At 48.1% G+C, this 22,583-nt stretch overlaps 1 long non-coding RNA gene across 1 annotated transcript in view; it reads left to right on the top strand.

Annotated features, from left to right (window-relative positions):
• The window catches only part of LOC141083613 (uncharacterized), a 194,235-nt gene extending 172,076 nt beyond the window's left edge, over positions 1-22,159 (top strand). Inside the window, exon 4 of the long non-coding RNA XR_012230770.1 lies at positions 21,122-22,159. This is a non-coding gene — a long non-coding RNA (uncharacterized lncRNA). The remainder of the gene's footprint in view (positions 1-21,121) is intronic.
• The last annotated feature ends 424 nt before the right edge of the window (positions 22,160-22,583 follow it).

The raw sequence follows: 22,583 nt of genomic DNA, 5'->3' as shown, positions 1-22,583 counted from the left end.
AAGCTTCTCATGTTAGTTACTATATATACAGTATAGGTACAGTAATATATTGGAGGTGAGGGGTAGTCTGAAGTTGATGTGACGGCCTCAGTGATCCACCACATGCATCCGTGTTGCATCCGTGAAGGCTTAATGTTCAAATGCATCCATGAAGGTTAATGTTAGACCTGTTAGCTTAATCAGCATTAACCAGACTTTTTTATGGGAATCTGTCACCTTGTTTTTCTTATAACCAAGTGACTGATCTAATTTGTGTTCGGTCGCTGTAATAAGCCCCATATATTGTTCTAAACCTTATAAAAAAGGGGATCATGATGGGGCATATTTCTGCATGAAGGGGATCATGATGGGGCATATTTCTACATGAAGGGGATCATGATGGGGCATATTTCTACCTTAAGGGGATCATGATGGGGCATATTTCTACTTGAATGGGGATCATGATGGGGCATATTTCTGCATTAAGGGGATCATCATGGGGCATATTTCTGCATGAAGGGGATCATGATGGGGCATATTTCTACATTAAGGGGATCATGATGGGGCATATTTCTACATGAAGGGGTTCATGATGGGGCATATTTCTGCATGAAGGGGATTATGATGGGGCATTTCTACATGAAGGGGATCACGATGGGGCATATTTCTACATGAAGGGGATTATGATGGGGCATATTTCTGCATGAAGGGGATCATGATGGGGCATATTTCTGCATGAAGGGGATCATGATGGAGCCTTCAGCCATGGCGCCAGGGAGATCCAGCATAACCTCCTCGCGCTCCGCAGGCCTCCTCCCGTCTCCTTCCAAGATGGCGTTCAGGCGTCCTTCTTCCTGTCTGAAGTCTTTTCCCGCCATTGGCTTCCGCTTCTTGGGGCGGCGTCTTCTTCCAGCTCCTCCATACCAAGCCAGTATATGAACCCCTCGGGGGGTGGGCCATGTCACTATCGCATAGTAATTCAGGCAGGGGAGGCCCAGGACAGTGCGCGGTCTTTTCTTAGGACATCCCAGGTTGTCACGCCCTTCTTCACTGCGCCAGCGGCCATTTTTAACATTCATTTCACAGTCTATCAAATTGGGTCTTCTGCACATTTTCAAAAGTTGTAAATCCAAGGCACACAGAACCCGATGGCATCGGGTCTCGTCATCCTGTTCGTGACGCCAAAATTGGGTCGCCCTCGCACACCCAGGGCAGCGGGGTACTCGGTACCGAGCCGGTGTCAAGGTGGGATTGTGTCACAGCAGCGGTGACCCGGTCCGTGGCCCTGGGCACCCAATATCAATGGCGGTGATGTTTATGGTGTTAAAGTTTATTAGAATAGTTCGTGACGCCACCCGTGGTGTTTGGCAAGTAAGATGTTGAGCCAACGCTGCATGCAGATCCGCCGGGACTGATGGTGTGGTGCAGCAAAGATGGTGTAGCTCCCCACAGGTGGAGCTGTAGTCCCAGGGCAGTGTAGGTGCAATGGATGAGGAGAGGCGCAGAATGGTATGGAGGCTGGTACCCAGGTGTAGTGGTGAGGGAATATTTGGAGGACACCCGAGTATGCGGTTCCAAAGCTTTACTCACTGTTTGCAGTTCACTCCACTGCCTGCCTCCGTACTGTGTTCTCCAGGTCAGGGCTCCAGCCAACCTCCAGGCAGGATAGGATTCTCCCTTCCACACTCCGCCAACATGTACCTTACTGAACGACTCATCCAATGCGCCTTTAGGTGCGAAGCACTCCAGCACTTGGTTACCCTGGAATGCCTCTCTCTAGGTGTTCCTAGTCTTTACTTGTATGACAGACAGCTGTAGCCTGCTTCGGGGACTCCTCACTGCGTCCCGGCTCTCTATTCAGTTGCTGTTGTGTCCCAAGTCTATGATGGGAGCAAGGCGTTAGCGGATCACTACTCCTCCGGTGTCTGTTGCCGGACATAAAGATCCAATCAACCTTGGGGACCGGCCCCGGCCTTTGTGCTCTCTGGACTGGAAGGGTTCTCTATCTTTCTTCAACCTGCTTCCCACCGTCCTTCTATTCTCCTTCATTCCGATCTGTTCTATCTCTCTTATGGAAGGTTAGGTTATCAATCTTATCAATCTCTTTTTCTGTCTTTCTCGTGCCAGCAGCCCAGATCACTGGGACCTGCTGCAGCACGTCCTTCAGACACCCATCTTCTCTCTTCTCTCTCCAACTAACCAACCAACTCCTCCATAACTCTCACTCTTCCCACTCTTTTATACCATCTCACTCCACCCGCCTCCCAGCACATCTCGTGTTACGAAGCAGGGTTCCACGAGGGGTGCTCTGCTAACCCCCAGCCTGAAGCTGTTAGGTGGCCCCACTGAACTATCCTGTGTGTGGAATGCAGGTGTGGAGCGTGGTCAGGCGTTCCCACCTTACCTGGATGGTGGGGCACTACACCTTAGGAGAAGGTGCAGTACCTCTATGGCGACTGAAGCCTCAGGGGCGCCACACCCTCAAGTCTTAGATGGGAGTAGTGCATTTACAGCCCACTACTCCACTGGTGTCTGCTGCAGAACCATTAGCGTTCGTACAACCTCGGGGACCGGGAGCCGGCCTTTCGCTTAGAACTTCTAGGCAGGGTTCTTCCTCTAACCCACGTCCTCTGTGTTCCCTTTTACTCCTACGTTCCGTGCTTGTCCTTTCCCTTCTATGGAAGCTCAGGCTTCAGGTCAACGTCCTTCTCCTTCTTTTCTTTCCTTTCACGTGCCAGCTGGCTCAGGTCACTGAGGCAGCTGCAGCACTTCTTCCATCCCTTCTTCCAGGGATCCCCACTCCTCCCGAGTGGCTTCCTTCCTCACTGACCTCCTGTCAGACTGACTTGTCATCCTAAACCATCCCACTCATATATATATTCTGAACTACACCCACCTCCCAGCACGTCTAGTGTTCCAAGCAGGAAACCACCAAAGGTGCTCTGCCTCTCTCTAAGCAAAGAGCTGCAATGTGGTTGTGCTGAACTACTCTATTGTGTGGGGTGCGAGTGTTGGAGTGTGGTCAGGAGCCTCCAACTTACCTGGATGGTCCTTAGTAGAAGGTGCAGTACCTCTGTGGCAACTGAGATTCAGGGGCACCACATACCCCCCCGTTAAACACAGCACATCCGCGGGCTTCAAGGTAAGCAAAGTTGACAGCACAGGAACATACAAATTTTTGCAATGCTGAATAAACTTTTCTTATACTAAACTTTCCAATATGAGAGGCACTCGCTCTTGAACGTTGCAAACAGTTATTGATTAACTACCTAAAATTCTAAGTCAAAAAGTGCAATTTTTCCATACCATACTTAATTCAAAGTGCTATTATCTGTTACTCACTATCACTTCAGTATTCTTCATCTTTCCATCTCTAGTACACATTTCTTTTCTCTCTCTAGTGCACATTTTCTACCTTCTCTCAAGTGACAACCGTGATGCCTGGTTCATCATATACTTTTTCAATTCTTTATTCAAATCTCTCATCTCTGTATCAAAACATTCCTAATTCTATATAAAAGCTATCATAAGACACATTATGAAATACTTCATGTTAAAACTTTCAACAATAATCCTTGTAAGTGCTGGACACCGCTCCCAGCCGGGATCTCTTGCAGTGCCCTTTGATTGGAGTCATGCTCCAATGAGGTAGACTTAATCTTCGCAATGTGTCCATATGTAAAACCAAGAGAGGGCACCTAAAGAGGTGCAACTATTTACAAATAAAAGTTTTTGGATCACTCCAAGCTCATGATCGCTAGTTCAATATAAAGGCTGCCAACAACACAGGGCAACACTGGGAAAGCAAAAGCTAACCATGATGGTCAAAAATAAAACAAGAGGCACAACGGTGCAAATAAACCCTCCTGGGTCACGAGAGTTAGTGCAAATTTTAGTGCTGGTCCCCTCCTGGGGTTCTGGAAGCTGTTGCTGGGGTACTGCTACCAGATGAAATACTTTGGGTGTCTTCATCCTGCTGGTTACTTGATAGTCGCATATACTCTGCCTCCTACAGGGAGAGATAGGGACTGGTCGGGGTAATTGAAAGGGCCATAGAAACGTCTACTGCCTGCGGGGACGGCATATCCGCCACCTCCGATGGCTCTTCTGCTGCCGTTGGAGACTCAGCCGGCGTTGTCACTGGTTCCTCGGGGTCAGACGCTTTGGTGTCCATCGGGACCTCGGCTGGCAGCACTGCAGCCTGAGGCTGCCGGCGGAGGTCAATTGGGCCATTCCTATCTGTGGGTTCCGTTCCCAAGACTAAGGTCAGGTCGGGGGTGGTGATCGTACCTTGTGCCTCCAGGCGAGGTTCCGGTCCCGGCACCGGGTAGTGGACAGTGGCAGCCGCAACTCTCAGAGTTGATGATGGGATGGGCCGCAGTTGAATCCGGGCAGGGGCAAGGTTGGCCTCGGCCGGGGTCATCGGTGGAGGCTGGTGCAACAGCGCCCGGCCCAGACGGAGACGCGGTCAATGCCCTCCGTTCTGCTCCAGAGCTCTCATATATCTCCTCTGGACGGGACTCACTGAATGGCAATATCGGTTGTAAGGTGGTGGCAGCCGCTGCAGAGGATGTATCAGCGGTCGCAGCCTTCGCAGGGGCGGCCTGGGGGTGAGTGACTTCTCCTCCCCCCGTTTTTCTGTCTTCTCTTCTCTTTTCATCATGGCGTTCTGGCGTTCTTCTCCCTCCTCTCTCGGCCCCTTTCTTGCCACTGGCTTCTGCCCCTCCTTCTGGGTGCAGTGTCTTCTTCCAGCTCCTCCATACCAAGCCAGTATACGAACCCCTCAGGGGGGGCCATGTTGCTGTTACATAGTAATTCAGGCAGGGGAGGCCCAAGACTCTTCGCGGTCTTTTCCTAGGACCTCCCATCTCTTCACCCCCTTCTTCTCCACGCCAACGGCCATTTTTAATGTTCATTTCACAGTCTATCAAACTGGGTCTTCTGCACATTGTCACAAGATTTAAGTCCAACAAATCCCGGCTGCACAGAACCCGATGGCATCGGGTCTCGTCATCCTGTTGGTGACGCCAAGTTGGGTTGCCCTCCCAGGGCTGTGGGGTACTCGGTACCGGGCCGGTGTCAGTGGGACGTGTCACAGCAGCGGTAACCCGGACCGTGGCCCTGGGCGCCCAAGAAATTAGAAGTTGTGAATAATGAAATGTAGTTAGATGAATAGTTTGTGACGCCACCTGTGGTGTTCGGCAAGGGAGGCGTTAAGCCGACGCTGCATGCAGATCCTCCAGGACAGATGGTGTGGTGCAGCAATGATGGTATAGCCCTCCACAGGCAGCGCTGTTGTCCCAGAGCAGTATAGATGTGGAGACACTTAGGTGATGTAGTGTCTGGCGCAGGGGATGTAGCAGTGTCAGGCAGACGGACGCAGGAAGGAATAGAGGACACCAGAGCATGTAGTTCCAAAGCTTTACTCACAGTCTGTAGTGCCCGCTTCTGTGCCGTGTTCTCTGGGTCAGGGACTCAGTCAACCTCCAGGCAAGATGGAAAGCTCCCTTCCACACTCTGCCAACTTATGTGCCTTTCCTGAACGTCTCCTCTATAGCACCTTTAATTGTGAAGATCTCCACTACCCTGTTACACTGGAGTTCCTCCTGACAGATGTTCCCAAGAACTCTACTTGCATGGCACACAGCTGTAGCCTGCTTCGGGGACTCTCTACTCCTAAGTCCCGGCTCTCTATCCTTATTGCTGTTGTGCCCTCAAGTCGTAGATGGGAGTAGTGCATTTACAGCCCACTACTCCACCAGTGTCTGCTGCAGAACCATTAGCGTTCGTACAACCTCGGGGACCGGGCCCCGGCCTTGCACTTAGAACTTCTAGGCAGGATTCTTCCTCTAACCCACGTCCTCTGTGTTCCCTTTTACTCCTACATTCCGTGCTTGTCCTTTCCCTTCTATGGAAGCTCAGGCTTCAGGTCAACGTCCTTCTCCTTCTTTCCTTTCCTTTCCTTTCCCGTGCCAGCTGGCTCAGGTCACTGAGGCAGCTGCAGCACTTCTTCTTCCATCCCTTCTTCCAGGGATCCCCACTCCTCCCGAGTGGCTTCCTTCCTCACTGACCTCCTGTCAGACTGACTTGTCATTCTAAACCATCCCACTCATATATATATTCTGAACTCCACCCACCTCCCAGCACGTCTAGTGTTCCAAGCAGGGAACCACCAAAGGTGCTCTGCCTCTCTCTAAGCAAAGAGCCGCAATGTGGTTGTGGTGAACTACTCTATTGTGTGGGGTGCGAGTGTTGGAGCGTGGTCAAGAGCCTCCAACTTACCTGGATGGTGGGGCACCACACCTAAGGAGAAGGTGCAGTACCTCTGTGGCGACTGAGCCTCAGGGGCGCCACAGGAGCAGAACTGAGCTTATTACAGAGCTATGGGAGCAGGATCAAGCTTAATAGAGGGATATGGGAGCAGAACCGAGCTTACTACAGAGCTATGGGAGCAGTACCGAACTTACTACAGAGCTATGGGAGCAGAACCGAGCTTACTACAGAGATATAGGAGTGGGACTGAGCTTACTACAGAGCTATGGTCGCAGAACAGAGCTTACTAGAGAGATATGGGAGCAGAACCGAGCTTACTAGAGTGATATGGGAACAGCACCAAGCTTACTACAGCTCTATGGGAGCAGAATCAAGCTTACTACAAAAATAAGGGTGCAGAACCAAGCTTGCAACAGAGCTATGGAAGCAGAACCGAGATTACTACAGAGCTATGAGAACAGAACCAAGTTTACAAAAGAGCTATGGAAGCAGAACTGAGCTTACTACAGAGATATGGAAGCAGAACCGAGCTTACTAGAGAGATATGGGAGCAGAACCAAGCTTACTAGAGTGATATGGGAACATAACAAACCTTACTAAGGATCTGTGGGAGCAGAAACAAGCTTACTACAGAGCTATGGGAGCAGAGCCGAGCTTACTACAGAGCTATGAGAGCAGAACCGACTTACTGCAGAGATATGGGAGCAGAACCGAGCTTACTACAGACATATGGAAGCAGACCCGAGCTTATTACCGAGATATGGGAGCAGAACCAAGCTTACTATAGAGATATGGGGGAAGAACCGAGCTTACTACAGAGATAAGGGAGCAGAACCGAGCTTGCTACAGTGATATCAGACCAGAACCCAGCTTACTACAGAGATATCAGTCCAGAACTGAGCTTATGGAGCGCCCACCAGGGCCGTGGGGAACTCGGTACCAGGCAGTTCTTAAAGGGGAAGTGTCACGATAGCGGTGACCTGGTCCGTGGCCCTGGGCATCCAATGAAAATGTTCAATAAAGTTTATAGTGGATGATTTAAAAGGAAATTAGTTCATGATGCTACCTGTGGTATTCGGCAAATAAGGTGTTAGCCGACCCGGCTTCAGAGTCCGATGGGGCTGATGGTGATGCAGTAGAGTTGTTACAGCTCTCCACAGGTAGAGCTAGGCCCCAGGGTAATTGTATGTGTAAGTGATGAGATGATGGTGGTTGTAGTGCAGGGCAGATGGTATAGCAAACAAATCTGAGGACACATCAGGGTTGTATTTCCTTTACCTTTACTAAATTTATAGAGGTGCCGATGGGAGCACTGGTTACAGGTGTCAATGAAGGTCCAGGCAGCCCGAAGCAACTTAGGATCCACTCAGCCAGGTGGCTTGGAGGCCTCCTTACTGCGCTGCTCTATTTGAGGTCCTTGCTGCCTAAAGCTCAGCTCAGTCCTCTGTTCCTCTCACTGTCTTTTAGAAAACGTTACTCGCGTGACAGGCAGCTTGAGCTTTTCACAGGAGTCGCTCCTCGTGGCATCTCCGGGCTCTATCCTGCTGCTGTGCCTTCAGGTGTGTGATAGGGGCCAGAAGACCTGCAATCTGTCCTCCGGATTTAGCTGATGAGACTGTAGTGCTCTGCAGCCACAGACTCTGGTGTCCAGTTCTAGCACTGAGCTCTGGGATGAGCGTGGTCACAACTCCTCTTCCCAAGCTTCCCTATACTTTTATCTTCCTCTCTGACTCAGAATGCACTCTAGTCTGGGGACAAGCTTCTCACTCGTCCAGTTCCCAGCACTGACTGACTGAAACTCTAACTAACTTCCTCCTCCTGACCAGATAGAGCAGCTCCCCTCAAGTCAGGTTCAGAGTTCCCCCTGCTGGCCTAGAGCAGGATCTGTGTTGCATGCTGTGTATACCTGGCCAGGGGATCCCTCCTTGCTTCAGGCGTGACATTATCCCCTGTGAGGAAGGCAATGCCCTTGTGGCTACCGGACTCCTGTGGTGCCACACTTACAACAGAGATAAGGGAGCAGAGCCAAGCTTACTACAGAGATAAGGGAGCAGAACGGAGCTTACTAGGTCTACTACATAGATACGGGAACAGAACCAAGCATACAGCATATATATGGTGCCTGAATCTATATTACTACATCGATAGAGTACGAGAACCAAGCTTACTAGAGAGATAATGGGAGCAGAACCAAGCTTACTAGAGAGATATGGGAGCAGAACTGAGCTTACTAGAGCTATGGTGGAAGAACTGAGCTTACTACAGAGATAAGGGAGCAGAATCAAGCTTATGTGATAATCATGTGGGAATAGTGGATGAGGGCAGGTATATCTCGCCCAGATTCCTTTCCTATGTGGCCTAGTCTGGTTAGTATCGCACCTGCTTGCTAATGAATAATGGGAGGTGGATATAAAAGGATGCCAGGTGGTTGTGTGAGTGTCTCAGCCTGGGAACACAGAGAGCCTGTCTGTGTGAGAGACACACGTGAGTGAAAGCAGTGCCCACTGCAACTGTGGTTTGGCTGGACGGGAGAAGCCCGCCAGTTGGTAGTTAGGTTGTCCATTGTTTAGTTAGTGCCGGACAGGCAAGGATTTGTTTTATGTTTTTTTTCTTTATGCATTGCTTTCACCGTTAATAAACCTGACCCAGTGTCAGTTATACCCGGACCCCGGCTCTGCGCCTGAGTTTCATGCTGAACGCACGTGACCTTTGACCCTAGCAAAGCCGATCCCGGAGTGTTTTATCACACTTGCTACAGAGATATCAGACCAGAACCAACTAGGTCTGGTATATAGATACGGGAACAGAACCAAGTTTACAGCATAGATATGGTTTCAGAATCTAGATTACTACATTGATAGAGTCCCTGTTCCCACCATATGTACTGTATAGTATGATGGCCCCAGTTCCCCCATATATATAGTAGGATGGCCCCAGTTCCCCATATATATAGTAGGATGGCCCCAGTTCCCCATATATATAGTAGGATAGCCCTAGTTCCTCCGTATATCTAGTAGGATGGCCCCAGTTCTTCCCATATATAAATTATGATCGCCCCAGTTCCTCCTTGTAACGCCGGTGTGTTTGTACTTTGCTTCCCCGGCGTTACTCTGCATGTCTGCATTAACCCTTTGCTCCTCTCCTCCTAACTAGCAGGGATACTGTTGCCTGTTTCCGTTATGGATGCTGCTCAGGTCCCTGCCCCGCTGCGTAGCCGTACATGAGTGCGTGGCTCCGCTGCTTTGCAAGACCACCCGCTGGTGCGGTCCCTGGCTGCTGCTGTGGAAAGCTATCAGTGGGTTAAGAGGTCCTCTACATTGTGTATGGCTTACCACGTATGTTCAGGCTTGCAGCTCTCGCCAGGTGTCCTCTGCAATGCTGATTTGTTTGGCCTTGCTTAGGGTGCGCGCGGCCACACCTCCCCTGCTTTTATGAGGAATGGGTGTGTGCTACAATTGCTGCTCCAGCCTATGACTATGAGGCAGCTGCTATATAAAGTTCCCTCCCCCTTTGGGGCATCGCCAGAGCTTCGCATTGAGTTCCTGAACCTAGCGATGTGAGTATGTGTGTTCAGCTCCTGCTCTGATTGTGATCAGTTCTGGGGGAGCTGGTGCTCTTTGTCCCCATGTGAACTGTGTTTTTCCACCTGCCAGGAGGCAGAATATCCTGGCCCTTGTCCGCCCTCCCAGAAGGCAGAATATCCTGGTCCCTGTGTTTGTGTGGAGTCTTGCCTTGCACCTGTGTCTTGTTCCCTGAATCCTGGATCCTGAATTTGTTCCTGCACCTGACGCTGTCTGAATTGTGTCTTGTTTCTTTGCCTGCTCTGGGGGCAGTAATACCAAGATCGCCCTTCCTGGAGGCTGCATATCCAGGCCTGTCTATGTTGTGTCTTGTTCCCTGAATTCTGGACCTGCTCCTTTACCTGACCCTGTCTGAACTGTGTCCTCTGTGGGATGTTCCTGAGGTCCCTTCATGTCTTGAACCCTGTGCCCAGTGACTGTGACTCTTTGCTACCTGACTTGCTGTGATTTAACCTGGGTTTATCTAGGAAGTAGGAGTCCGGTGTGTCCGCTGGGTTTCTGCCACTCTGTGCTCAGCTGGGGATTCAGTGCAATTCCCTGCCAGTTCCAGTCCAACCCGGCAGGGATTGCACCAGACCGCTGGGGTTCCTTTCTAGGTCGCTGCCAGATGACCGGAGCCTGATGACCACGGCCTGATGTCCGGTGTCTGACGACCCCTTCCAGATGTGCTGTGCCTGATGTCCTCTGCCAGATGGCCGGATCCTATGCTTCTCTGCCCGATGTCCGGAGCCTTCCGATCGCTGCCAGTGGTCCGGAGCCTGATGACTGCGGCCTGATGTCCGTAAATGATGCCCGCAGCCTGATATCCGGATCCTGTCGGTCGCTGCCAGATGTCCGGAGTCCGATGTCAGTGTGCTGATGCGCTATCTAAGATCCGAGTCCTGATGCCCTGCCTGTATCCTGATGTCCAGTCCATGTTCCTGGTGTCCTGATGTCCGTGTTCCTCGTGTCCTGATGTCCGTGTTCCTTGTGTCCTGATGTCCGTGTTCCTGGTGGCCTGATGTCCGTGTTCCTGGTGGCCTGATGTCCGTGTTCCTGGTGGCCTGATGTCCGTGTTCCTGGTGGCCTGATGTCCGTGTTCCTGGTGGCCCGATGTCCGTGTTCCTGATGTTCTGCCCGTGTCCCGATGTTCCGCCAATTATCTGAGGTCCACCCAGTGATGACGTCCTTCTCGGATCGGTGTTTGATGTTCTCCTGCTGAGCCTGTGCTACGCCTGAGGCCTGAGAGAGAGGCCGTCCTAGTATGCCCGTGCCAGAGGATCCTGGACTGCATCAACCCATGATGACTCCTGCCATCGTCTGACATCTGTCCTGGGTATGTGTCTGATGTTCTCCTGCTGAGCCAGTGCTATGCCTGAGGCCTGAGAAAGAGGCCGTCCTGATATGCCCGTGCCAGATGACCCTGGACTGCATCAACCCATGATGACCCCTGCCATTGTCTGAAGTCAGTCTGAGGTTGGTGTCTGATGTTCTCCTGCTGAGCCTGTGCCATGCCTGGGGCCTGAGGAAGAGGCTGCCCTAGTATGCCCGTGCCAGACAACCCTGGACTGCATCAACCCGTGATGTCCTCCTGCCTTCGTCTGTTATCCTGAGACGTGTACCCTTCCCTGATGTGCAGAACCGAGAGCCTTGCATAACTATTTTGTTTCTGTACCATGTCTTGTTCAAGTAAACTTTGTCTATACCTGAAGTTGTGCGGTGTCGTTCTGCCTCCTCGTCCACATGCTCAGCTGCCACAGACCCCGGTCTCTACTCTTCCCTCGTCTGGGTATGCCAGGGTCCCCCCTGTGGTCCAGTGGGTCCACATTCCGTTCCCACCTGGGATGCTCGCCCCACGTCGGCGTGGTCGGTCGACGTGGAGGTGCCGGCTCGGCCGCGAACGCGGTCGCTAGTCGCGACACCCCTATATATAGTTGCTTCTCACAAAATTAGAATATCATCAAAAGGTTAATTAATTTCAGTGAAACACATATTATATAGAGTCATTACAAACAGAGTAATCTATTTCAAGTGTTTGTTTCTGTTAATGTTGATGATTATGGCTTACAGCCAATTAAAACCCAAAAGTCATTATCTCAGTAAATTAGAATACTTTATAACACCAGCTTGAAAAATTATCTTAAAATCCAAAATGTTGGCCTACTAAAATGTATGTTCACTAAATGCACTCAATACTTGGTCAGGGCTCCTTTTGCATCTGAATTGTTGGGTCTGGTGTCTCTCATCTTTCACTTGACAATACCCTTTAGATTCTCTATGGGTTTAAGGTCAGGCGAGTTTGCTGGCCATTCAAGCACAGTGATACTGTTGTTTTTAAACCAGGTATTGGTACTTTTGGCAGTGTAGACAGGTGCCAAGTTATGCTGGAGAATGAAATTTCCATCTCCAAAACCTTGTCGGCACAGGGATGCATGAAGTGGACCTACACCAGCTGGCGGCATGGCTCCCCAAAACATCACTGATTGTGGAAACTTCACACTGGACCTCAAGCAGTTTGGATTGTGTGCCTCTCCACTCTTCCTCCAGACTCTGGGACCTTGATTTTCAAATGAAATGCAAAATTTACTTTCATGTGAAATCAACACCTTGGACCACTGAGCAACAGTCCAGTTCTTTTTCTCCTTGGCCCAGGGAAGGCGCTTCTCGTCTTGTCTATTGTTCATGAGTGGCTTGACACAAGGAATGAGACACTTGTAGCCCATATCCTGGATACGTCTGTGTGTCCACAGCAGTCCACTCCTTGTGAATCTCCCCCCAAACTTTTAAATGGCCTTTTCTTAACAATCCTTTCAAGGCTGTGGTTATCTCAGTTGCTTGTGCACCTTTTTTCTACCACACTTTTTCCTTCCATTCAACTTTCCATTAATATGCTTGGATACAGCACCCTGTGAAAAGCCACCTTCTTTAGCAATGACCTTTTGTGGCTTAGTATGTTGGTCACAGTTCCCCCCCATATATATAGTAGGATGGCCCCAGTTACCGTATATATAGTAAGATGGCCCCAATTCCCCCATATATATAGTATGATGGCCCCAGTTCCCCCCATATATAGTATGATGCCCCAGTTCCCCTAAATATAGTAAGATGGCCCCAATTCCCCCATATATAAAGTATGATGGCCCCAGTTCCCCATATATATAGTATGATGGCCCCAGTTCCCCCCACACATATAGAACGATGGCCCCAGTTCACCCCATACATATAGTATGATGGCCTCAGTATACCCCATATACATATAATATGATAGGCCCAGTTCTCCGATACAGTGGGGAAAAAAAAGTATTTAGTCAGTCAGCAATAGTGCAAGTTCCACCACTTAAAAAGATGAGAGGCGTCTGTAATTTACATCATAGGTAGACCTCAACTATGGGAGACAAACTGAGAAAAAAAAATCCAGAAAATCACATTGTCTGGTTTTTTTTCATTTTATTTGCATATTATGGTGGAAAATAAGTATTTGGTCAGAAACAAGCAATCAGAACAATTTCTGGCTCTCACAGACCTGTAACTTCTTCTTTAAGAGTCTCCTCTTTCCTCCACTCATTACCTGTAGTAATGGCACCTGTTTAAACTTGTTATCAGTATAAAAAGACACCTGTGCACACCCTCAAACAGTCTGACTCCAAACTCCACTATGGTGAAGACCAAAGAGCTGTCAAAGGACACCAGAAACAAAATTGTAGCCCTGCACCAGGCTGGGAAGACTGAATCTGCAATAGCCAACCAGCTTGGAGTGAAGAAATCAACTGTGGGAGCAATAATTAGAAAATGGAAGACATACAAGACCACTGATAATCTCCCTCGATCTGGTGCTCCACGCAAAATCCCACCCCGTGAGGTCAGAATGATCACAAGAACGGTGAGCAAAAATCCCAGAACCACACGGGGGGACCTAGTGAATGAACTGCAGAGAGCTGGGACCAATGTAACAAGGCCTACCATAAGTAACGCACTATGCCACCATGGACTCAGATCCTGCAGTGCCAGACGTGTCCCACTGCTTAAGCCTGTACATGTCCGGGCCCGTCTGAAGTTTGCTAGAGAGCATTTGGATGATCCAGAGGAGTTTTGGGAGAATGTCCTATGGTCTGATGAAACCAAACTGGAACTGTTTGGTAGAAACACAACTTGTCGTGTTTGGAGGAAAAAGAATACTGAGTTGCATCCATCAAACACCATACCTACTGTAAAGCATGGTGGTGGAAACATCATGCTTTGGGGCTGTTTCTCTGCAAAGGGGCCAGGACGACTGATCCGGGTACATGAAAGAATGAATGGGGCCATGTATCGTGAGATTTTGAGTGCAAACCTCCTTCCATCAGCAAGGGCATTGAAGATGAAACGTGGCTGGGTCTTTCAACATGACAATGATCCAAAGCACACCGCCAGGGCAACGAAGGAGTGGCTTCGTAAGAAGCATTTCAAGGTCCTGGAGTGGCCTAGCCAGTCTACAGATCTCAACCCTATAGAAAGCCTTTGGAGGGAGTTGAAAGTCCGTGTTGCCAAGCGAAAAGCCAAAAACATCACTGCTCTAGAGGAGATCTGCATGGAGGAATGGGCCAACATACCAACAACAGTGTGTGGCAACCTTGTGAAGACTTACAGAAAACGTTTGACCTCTGTCATTGCCAACAAAGGATATATCACAAAGTATTGAGATGAAATTTTGTTTCTGACCAAATACTTATTTTCCACCATAATATGCAAATAAAATGAAAAAAAAAACAGACAATGTGATTTTCTGGATTTTTTTTTCTCAGTTTGTCTCCCATAGTTGAGGTCTACCTGTGATGTAAATTACAGACGCCTCTCATCTTTTTAAGTGGTGGAACTTGCACTATTGCTGACTGACTAAATACTTTTTTTCCCCACTGTATGTATGGTATGGTTGACCCAGTTCCCCCATATATACACAGTTGTGGCCAAAAGTATTGACACCCCTGCAATTCTGTCAGATAATACTCAGCTTCTTCCTGAAAATGATTGCAAACACAAATTCTTTGGTATTATTATCTTCATTTAATTTGTCTTAAATGAATAAACACAAAAAGAATTGTCCTAAAGCCACTCCCACTCCCTGCCGACTTTGCTTCCCCATTGACTTGCATTGGGTTTCTGTCAGAGACACCGCACTACACTTGCTCATAGAGCCAGTGCGCGTGTCCTGAGTACAGAAGCAGTGCTAAGAGTTACCTGGGGAGCAGGGCAGCAGAGGTGACCGGGCGTGCTTCAACTATTAGTGTCAGGGTCCAGTCAGCGCTGGAAAGTAAAGAGGCACGGGACCTGCGGACACTGAAAATGAACAAGCTTGAACGGGACCTATGGTCATGTGACTGCAAGGGGGAGTGGCTTAGCGTCCTGCTTTCAGATATGACAGTACACCATACAACAACTCAGAGTCAGGCAAAATGGAGGTCACAACAGTATGGGCAAATGAAGTACAGGAGGGACAAACAGACGGGAGGTCAGACAAAGCCAAAGGTCATACACAGGATCACAGTACAGTACCAGGGATGAGACAGAGCGGATAATCAGGGTCAAGCAGAGATCAAGACCAAACAGACATAGGAGGTACCAGGCAGAATCCAAAGCGATATCCAGGGAACAGACCGAGTCATATACAGAGAATCAAGTAACCAGAACACAGCACTAACACACTCAGGGGTCACCACACAATGCCAAGGGCAAGAGTATAACTGACAGGGATGGGAGCGTCCTGAGGCTATAAGAAGCCTCCCCCAGAACCAGGGAGAGGCCGCAATCATAGCCCCAGGTGTGCAGGTAAGCCTGCATCGGGATCACAACCTTTAACCCCAGAAATGCCAGTCATCAGCACTGGTTCCAAACATTAACCCCACGTGTGCGAGTCAAACCCGCACTGAGATCATGACAGTTTTGTGTTTCAGTTGGACCTCTGACTTTTCCCTATAGTCGGCCGTTTTCGTTCAACCCGACTTTTGCGAAAGTCGGGTTTCATGAAACCTGACTTGACCCTAAAAAAGGCAAAGTCGCTCATCTCTATATTAAAAATTTTTTTTACAATTCTTTCCTTCTTTTGAGTACCCTAGAGTCTGCGGTTAGGCTGGTGATTCTGTTATGAATGGGTCACTGAGGAGGATGGCAGGAACAGGCTAAACCACCAGAGGACCAGAGAGGTTGGTAACTAAGCGGATTGCAGGCCCGTGATCCTATCCACATAACTAGCAGTAGCCATGGAGCGTTCCTACGATGCCCTAGACGCTTTGTCACAGCCGGAGAACTATCTAAGCCTAAAGACAGAAAGGTGAAATCTAAACTGCCCTGGAGCAGATCCCCAAAGGAATAGACAGCCCCCAAACATATGTTGTCGGTGAGACAAGATGAGACACAAACACAGGTAGAGAACAGACTGAGCAAACGGCGGGGGGGGCAAGCTGTCTAGACAGGACAGGACAGAAAAGATACTGTCTGCAATCACACACAAAACCCTAAAAAAGTCCAACACTTCTGATATACAAAAAACCTGAGGTCACATGACCTCACCCCCGCTAGATCAGCACTCTGGTATGAACTGGAAGCAAAGCAAAAAGATACTAACATGACAGGGGACTGAACAAGCTGCAACATATGAAGCAGGGCCCAGCGCTGCCCTCAGCAGGGAGCACGCTGAATCCTAGCAACAAAGCAGAAAGCAAAAAAAAGGCAAAACCAGATTAGATGCAAAGGATTAGCAAAAGAATCACTTAGCTGAACAATGCAGATCAGGCAGGGGACAAAAGAACTCCAAATGCACAGGGAGGAAATCACCAGCAACCTCAAAGAGCAGCCAGCTCAATTATATGCACCCAGCTAGTAATCCCAGGTTTCCAATTATCGTCGTCAGGTGGGGATCTTCCGTCCACCTTGCCAGCTCCACTAATCTCAGTAACCACCAGAGGGAGCAGAGGGAGCTTCGGCTCAGAACTCCGATCAAGAGAATTCACAACATCTTCTGCTATAAACTGCTAATGTATGACCATTTTATGTATATTTTATAAAAGATATTAACAGTCATATCTATACATGTAATATTAAATTCAATGCGCCGTTATTTAGGAATGGAAGAATACTTATAAAAAGCTGGCATACAAATATGTAACGGAATCTTGTTCTTCTACCAATTTAAAGTACTTACAACATTTGGGTGGCATTGTGAACCTGCCTACATGCACAATGTTTGTCTCAAAGTCAAGAAAATTTAATGTCTGTACATTGTGCACAGGGGATTTAAGGTGACTTCAGATCATACTAGGTTCCAGTAACACACAGATAGACATAAATGTGCAAATAGACGGTGCAAGCAGGGCCGGACTGGGACTAAAATTCAGCCCTGGCATTTGAAGTTACACAGGCCCACTAGTCACATGGTGACTATATAATATCTTTGTACACTTGTAGTTTACAAGAAGTGAGAGGAGATTAACACAACTATATAACATGTAGTCACAGCTGTGCCCAGTATTTCAGCTCAGTCCTATTTATTGCTTTTAGGTACAGTACTCCTCCCAAATCTCTGTCCCCTTTTGTATGCATGATTACAGAATTCCTGGCAGAACTGCTCTTTATTGGGCAACCAGACCCCCTGGTCATAGCCGCCCCTATCATACCTCCCAACTTTTGAAGAAGGGAAAGATGGACAAAGACTGCAAATTTTTGGCCACGCCCAGCCACACCCATTTCAAAACTAGTCACACCCATGTCCACACCTAATCGCACCCATTTAGCACTACTGATCACACTGACTGGTACTGAGGGCACAGTGGCTGGCATTTTGGGCACACTGACTGGCACAAAGGAAGAGAGAAAACAGAGAGAGAGAGAAAAAAGAAAACAGAGAGAGCGAGAAAGAAAGGGGAAAGAAAGAACAGAGAGAGACAGAAAGAACAGAGAGAGAAAGAAAGAAGTAAAGAAAAGAAAGAAAGAACAGAGAGAAAGAGAGAGAAGAAAGAACAGAGAAAGAAAGAAAGATTAGAGAGAGAAAGAAAGAACAGAGAGAGAAAGAAAGAACAGAGAGAGAAAGAAAATGAGGGATAGACAGAACAGAATGAAAGAACAGAGAAAGAAAGAAAAAGAGAGAAAGAAATAAAGAAAGATTCTACAAAGATACTATAGCAGCCCGGCTCCCATTGTAGTACCCACCTGAGCCTCCCGATGCAGGACCTATCATGATCCGCTCACATGGCCGACATCCCCGATTCCAAGGCGATCCTGCTGTCTGCGCTGTCGGAGGAGGACACGGTGATGGATCTGAAGCATTCCTGGTTCCGTCACAATCTCCTCAAGAAATTATCTCATTTCCGGTCAGCTTCCAGCACATCACTTCAGGTGGAACGTCATATGTGTGTTTTAAAATGCTCCTCGGGGCTCCGCCGTGTACTCCTGTGTCCGTGGGAAAAGCCCGCTTTGTATGCTTTGTACACACTTGGCTCCGCTCTGTACACATATGGCTCCACTCCATACACGCGCGGCTCCTCTCCGTACACCTCGTACACGCGCGGCTCCTCTCCGTACACCTCGTACATGCGCGGCTCCTCTCCGTACACCTCGTACACACTGCTCCGCTCCGTACACCTCGTACACACGGCTCCGCTCCGTACACCTCGTACACACGCGGCTCCTCTCCGTACACCTCGTACACACGGCTCCTCTCCGTACACCTCGTACACACGGCTCCGCTCCGTACACCTCGTACACACGGCTCCGCTCCGTACACCTCGTACACACGGCTCGGCTCCGTACACCTCGTACACCCGCAGCTCCGCTCCGTACACCTCGTACACCCGCGGCTCCGCTCCGTACACCTCGTACACACACGGCTCCGCTCCGTACACCTCGTACACATACGGCTCCGCTCCGTACACCTCGTACACACACGGCTCCGCTCCGTACACCTCGTACACACACGGCTCCGCTCCAGCAAAGCAGAGCCTTGCAGACGGTAGAGGCAAGGCTGAGCGCACAGGACATGTGATGAGGTCACAGGAGGGGCGGAGTCAGGGGTGACATGATCGGGGGTCTGGACAAAGGCTCCTGATCATGTGACCCCCTGACTCCTCCCCTCCTGTGACCTCATCACAGGTCCTGCGAACAGAGCGAGCAGGCAAGCGAGTGCAACGCTGTGAGTGGCTGCGGGGGGAGGGGGTCTCATGCTAAGGCGAGGATGGGGTGCGTGGGGGGGGCGTGGCGGCTTATCTCCCTGCAGTGCAGGAGGGACTTGAAACTATCACCGCCATGCCCGCAGAGGGCCAGCGTCAGGAGCAACAGTGGCCGCAGCAGCTGGCAAGCGGCCAGATGATCGGGCGCTGCCGCCCGCGGCCCACGTGACAGCGGCCCAGCGGGAAAATGCCCGGTTGATTCTATTGCCAATCCGGGCCTGGGTGCAAGAGTGACAACAATAGATTGAAGCATGCATTGCACTGTAACTTTAAATCGGAAAAATCTTATTTTTGCAGTATTATACAGTTGTGGCCAAAAGTATTGACACCCTTGCAATTTTGTCAGATAATACTCCGTTTCTTCCTGAAAATGATTGCAAACACAAATTCTTTGGTATTATTATCTTCATTTAATTTGTCTTAAATGAAAAAACACATAAGAGAATGAAGCAAAAAGTAAAACATTGATTATTTCACACGAAACTCCAAAAATGGGCCAGACAAAAGTATTGGCACCCTCAGCCTAATGTCTTAAATGAAAAAACACAAAAACAATTGTCCTAAAGCCAAATTGGATATAATTCCACACCAAACATAAAAAAAGAGGGTGGACAAAAGTATTGGCACTGTCTGAAAAATCATGTGATGCTTCTCTAATTTGTGTAATTAACAGCACCTGTAACTTACCTGTGGCACCTAACAGGTGTTGGCAATAACTAAATCACACTTGCAGCCAGTTGACATGGATTAAAGTTGACTCAACCTCTGTCCTGTGTCCTTGTGTGTACCACATTGAGCATGGAGAAAAGAAAGAAGACCAAAGAACTGTCTGAGGACTTGAGAAACCAAATTGTGAGGAAGCATGAGCAATCTCAAGGCTACAAGTCCATCTCCAAAGACCTGAATGTTCCTGTGTCTACCGTGCGCAGTGTCATCAAGAAGTTTAAAGCCCATGGCACTGTGGCTAACCTCCCTAGATGTGGACGGAAAAGAAAAATTGACAAGAGATTTCAACGCAAGATTGTGCGGATGTTGATTAAAAAACCTCGACTAACATCCAAACAAGTTCAAGCTGCCCTGCAGTCCGAGGGTACAACAGTGTCAACCCGTACTATCCGTCGGCGTCTGAATGAAAAGGGACTGTATGGTAGGAGACCCAGGAAGATCCCACTTCTTACCCCGAGACATAAAAAAAGTCATGCTGGAGTTTGCCAAAACTTACCTGAAAAGCCTAAAACGTTTTGGAAGAATGTTCTCTGGTCAGATGAGAAAAAAAGTAGAGCTTTTTGGGCAAAGGCATCAACATAGAGTTTACAGGAGAAAAAAAGAGGCATTCAAAGAAAAGAACATGGTCCCTACAGTCACACATGGCGGAGGTTCCCTGATGTTTTGGGGTTGCTTTGCTGCCTCTGGCACTGGACTGCTTGACCGTGTGCATGGCATTATGAAGTCTGAAGACTACCAACAAATTTTGCAGCATAATGTAGGGCCCAGTGTGAGAAAGCTGGGTCTCCCTCAGAGGTCATGGGTCTTCCAGCAGGACAATGACCCAAAACACTTCAAAAAGCACTAGAAAATGGTTTGAGAGAAAGCACTGGAGACTTCTAAGGTGGCCAGCAATGAGTCCAGACCTGAATCCCATAGAATACCTGTGGAGAGATCTAAAAATGGCAGTTTGGAGAAGGCACCCTTCAAATATCAGGGACCTGGAGCAATTTGCCAAAGAAGAATGGTCTAAAATTCCAGCAGAGCATTGTAAGAAACTCATTGATGGTTACCGGAAGCGGTTGGTCGCAGTTATTTTGGCTAAAGGTTGTGCAACCAAGTATTAGGCTGAGGGTGCCAATACTTTTATCTGGCCCATTTTTGGAGTTTCGTGTGAAATGATCAATGTTTTACTTTTTGCTTCATTCTCTTATGTGTTTTTTCATTTAAGACAAATTAAATGAAGATAATAATACCAAAGAATTTGTGTTTGCAATCATTTTCAGGAAGAAACTGAGTATTATCTGACAGAATTGCAGGGGTGTCAATACTTTTGGCCACAACTGTATGTTTTTCAGCTTAGTAAAAATCTTGCTAACACCCATGCTCTAGTTTCTTTTTCTCTTCCAGATTCATCAGAAACCGACACCTGTCATAATCTGAAGCCTGGTGATTTGGTAGTTGTGAAAAGGCATGTCAGAAAGCATGGACAAGAACCCTTGTATGACGGTCCCTATCAAGTCCTCCTCATCACCCAACAAGCCAATAGCAAATAAAGGGGGCAAAATGTTTTGGTTTTCCACATTTTCTGTATTATTATTGGTAGAAATTAAAGTTAAAGTTAGAAGATATTCAAAGACTCAGAGATCAATATGATAAAGACAATGATCATAATAAGGACAGTTGGTGGTCTGACACCTTCTCCTTTCTCAATCCAGCCAATTGATTTAAGGGAATTGGGGGCTGGATAACTGGGATTTTACAAAGCTTGATGTATATTGCTGCCTGTATCCTTGTTGTATATGTGATACTAAAACTTGTTCTTTGGTGTATTTCTGTATGTATTAGGAAATTCTGCACTAGGATAGCTAGAGATGATACCAAAGTCATCGTTGCCCCTGCTCTTCTCTATACCGATCTCAAAAGGCTACTTGATGAAGATGTTGAAGCCAAGCGCATGGCTACCTTCAAAAGATCTCCACCACCATCATCAAAAATTGTTATTTGTAAATTGTAGCATACGGGGAGATGGGTGCGCTGCAACAGCCATGACTGATAACATGGCATCAGCCATGTGAAGACCAGTACCCCTTGAGCTTATGGCTTGGGATAGCACCTCTGATGCTGCATATTAGTTAGCTAAATTTATCTAGGGGGGATTGTGAAGTACAGTATTCAGTTGTACGGGACATCTTGTTCTCCAGACCTCCATTTTAGTGCTTGCGACGCCATTTTGTTGCTTACGAGTTAAATTTTGTAGTTAGGTGAAAGTTTGCGGTTGTTAAGAAACCAGACTGTCCCAGTCTGAACAAGATATGATATATGAGACCCTGATGAATGTGCTATTGTTCTATTCTCTGCGTCACGTAGCTAGGGACATATTCCGATTTTCTTGCAATACTATTGGCTTATAAAGTAAATGTGTCACGACGATGCTATTGGTAGCTGAGTACTTTGCATATTTAAGCAAAATACTATAAAAAGGTGACATAATAAACGGGGTTAGTGATCTGCCTTGATCCTCCCATACAGAGGCATACGTCTCCGTCTGGTCATTCCCAGTTGCTAGCAACGCCCTGTGGATTAATTTGGAAATCACTTGGTCAACCGTGAGGGGTTAATTTAGCCCTCCCTCAATAGCTCCCTCATCATACGGTATTAAGAAATGGGGTATGTAAACTTTTGATCAGGGTCATTTGAATGTTTTGGGTTGTCATTATGATTTAAAACGTGAAAACACATTGGTTTGACAATAAATGGCTTCACACAACCACTAACCATGAGTGAAGAAAAAGTTTTGGTGTTATCATTCATATTCTCTGAAAAAAGGCCAAGAAAGTAAAAATTCTGCCAGGATATAAAAACTTTTGAG

Source organism: Dendrobates tinctorius, unplaced genomic scaffold (assembly GCF_039654945.1).
Source record: "Dendrobates tinctorius isolate UK_male_01 unplaced genomic scaffold, ASM3965494v1 ptg000020l, whole genome shotgun sequence".
Lineage (NCBI taxonomy): Eukaryota > Metazoa > Chordata > Amphibia > Anura > Dendrobatidae > Dendrobates > Dendrobates tinctorius.
This window is presented reverse-complemented; position numbering and strand designations above follow the sequence as displayed.